Below are 3,109 nucleotides of genomic sequence, written 5' to 3'. Positions count from 1 at the left end.
AACTGAAAATATTTTTTTTTGGCTAACACAGTGGCTAGTATAGAGGCTAACACAGTGGCTAGTACAGCAACTAACACTGCGGCTAACACAGTGGCTAGTATAGCTGCTATCACAGCGGCTAGTAAAGGTGACTAAAACAGCGGCTAGTACAGGGGCTAACACAGTGGCTAATACAGCAGCTAACACAGTGGCTAACTCAGCGGCTAACACAGTGGCTAATACAGCGCCTAACACAGTGGCTATTAAAGCGGCTAAAACTGCGGCTAACATATCGGCTAGAGCAGCGGCTGTGTTAGCCGTTGTAACACAGTGGCTAGTACAGTGACTAAAACAGTGGCTAACACAGAGACTAACCCAGTGGCTAGTACAGGGGCTAACACAGTGGCTAATACAGCAGCAAACACAGCAGCTAACTCAGCGGCTAATAGAGTGGCTAGTACAGCAGCTAACACAGCGGCTAAAACAGTGGCTAACACAGCAGCTAACACAGGGGATAGTACAGCAGCTAACACAGTGGCTAACAAAGAGGCTAGTACAGTTGCTAATAAAGTGGCTAGTACAGCTAGTATAGCAGCTAACACAGCGGCTAACACAGTGGCTAACAACAGGGAAAGTACAGCGGCTAACACAGTGGCTAAAACAGCGGCTAACACAGAGGATAGTACAGTGGCTAAAACAGTGGCTAACACAGGGGCTAGTACAGCGGCTAACACAGGGGCTAGTACAGCGACTAACACAGCAGCTAACACAGAGGATAGTACAGCGGCTAACACAGCGGCTAGTACAGCTGCTAACACGGCGGCTAACAGAGGATAGTACTGCAGCTAACACAGCGGCTAACACAGAGGATAGTACAGCGGCTAAAACAGTGGCTAACACAGGGGCTAGCACAGTGGCTAACACAGCAGCTAACACAGCGGCTAGTACAGCTGCTAACACGGCGGCAATGAGATTAGGAGGTAGATTAGGTTTAGTGTATATTGTTACCGGGGTTACAATTATTACAGCATATATAAACAGTTTGTGGTAGAATTGAAGTAGATTCCAGTATTTCACTCTTTAGTCTGTTATTAGGTTCTGCTCACCTATCATGCCAGCCTTGTCTCCATGCAGACATCCCAAGTTCCAAAAAGTAATTTCAGGGAGATGCTTATTCACACTTTATAGAAAACGACAGTTTTAACTTAAATTAAGTCAAAAATATGTAAAATTCCTAAATGATCAGAAATATAATTTTATTGAATCTCTCCATGGCTCCATGCTTTTGGGAAGAACTTAGAGAGGACATCATCGACTGCGACCACTGCTTTCAGCGTTTAGCCACCACTCCTGTCAGGATTGATTGATGTAAGAACTGGACTAACAGGAAATGGATAGACATCAGCACCTTTCCGTCCTCCCCGACAGTTACCGGGCAGATTTCATTCGACCACGAGCTGATCAATGATCACAGTGGATTCTAGTTCACCGGAGTAAAAGTTCAGCATTCAGATGTTCAATGTTCCAGCCAACAATCTAATCAGCATTAAAGTTTAGAATTTAAAATCAACATTAATAAATGTTTTTATTTCAGTTATGTTCAAATTAGCTTAGCATATCTGTGTGTGTCACTGAGCTGTCCTATGTGGAAGCACTGTATCTATTGCATCATTTACCTTTTCTTCCCTCGGCACCTTCTTCTTCTTTGACTATTTGAGCTGATGTAACGAGTACATTTCGCCACTGTGAGATCAATAAAATCAATCAATCAATCGATCATGTGAAAGTTTGGTCTTTTGTGGTTTAGGGAAAATCCACATTGTTTTATTATTTTCAACAAAACCATTAAATCAAATGTTTAAATGACATCTGTGTCCGCCTCTGGGCCCCGTTACCATGTAGGGATTATAAAGCGGAGTAATCGGACCATGAAGTAGGAATGTATCCATGCAGGGAGCGGCTACGCATCATATCCACACACTCCCAGGGAAACCATCCCCACCCCCAAAAAGGACATTTCCTCTTATGTTAATATATCTTTCACAAGCCAGGTGAAACATTCACAACAGCCGTCCTCCTGTTCCTGCCATGGCGGAGGCTGAGGAAGCTCTCCTGGCCTTCCTTTGGAGCCTCGCATGCAGGGATGTCCACACACTTCTCTTCACAGGCTCTAACTCCTCATTTTTTCTATTTCACATTCTCCACTTTATTACAGCCAGTTAGAAGATTGTTTGGTCAGAGAAGCTAAGCTGTCCATATTCAGATGTAATAAAAACGATGGCGATGAAAACGAAATTTTACAGAGCCCATCTGGTGACATGGACAGAAAAACTGTTTACCTGATGTTAAGTCATGGCTGCCTGTTACCAATGCCTGTTACTAACGTTTAGTTTAGTTTTATTAAGATCCCCATTAGCTGCCAAATAAATGGCCACTAATCTTCCTGGGGTCCTCACATAAATAAATTACATTACATTATGAACAAACCATAAAAAAAACACATTAGGAAATAATAGGAACATGAAAAAGAGTAGAAATATACAACATATATACACAAGTCAGTTCATCATATCATCTGCAGTAGTTCTGAAGACAGTATCTTTTTGAAGCTTGTTCTGTTCTGGACTCTTCGCGTTATTGGTAGTTGGTTCCAGTGACAAATGGCTCTATAATACACTGTGGATTTTAGATAGTTTGTTCTGGGTCGAGGGAGTTTAATGTCTCCACCTAGTGCCCACCTTGTTAACTAATTATGACCTTTTTCAAGAAGGACTAAATGTTCAGCAAAAAATGAAGGCTGTTTTTTAAAGAAGACATTCCATATAAATAGGAGAAGTCTTAAGTTTATAAGTAACTGTTAACCATGAAAGCCGTCTATACATTGAAGCCACATTTGTTCTTTGTGAGCACTGAAGGACCACTCTAGCCGCCCTGTTTTGTGCAGCTGAAGCTTGAGAAGCTCACTCTGTGAAGCAGATGACCATATCACCAGGCAATACATTTCTTCACCATCGTAATGCCTATACCCTCGCGTCAACCAGAGTGTCACCGGTGTTGCAGCTCCGGAGGAGTTGCAGGAAGCTGATCCTGATCAGGGATACAGATCAGGCAGGAACGGACAGAACAGGAT

The sequence above is a fragment of the Cyprinodon variegatus genome, unplaced genomic scaffold, assembly GCF_000732505.1.
Source record: "Cyprinodon variegatus isolate N-32 unplaced genomic scaffold, C_variegatus-1.0 Scaffold2301, whole genome shotgun sequence".
Classification (NCBI taxonomy): Eukaryota; Metazoa; Chordata; class Actinopteri; order Cyprinodontiformes; family Cyprinodontidae; genus Cyprinodon; species Cyprinodon variegatus.
The sequence above is the reverse complement of the archived record's forward strand: the minus strand, read 5'-3'. Positions refer to the sequence as shown.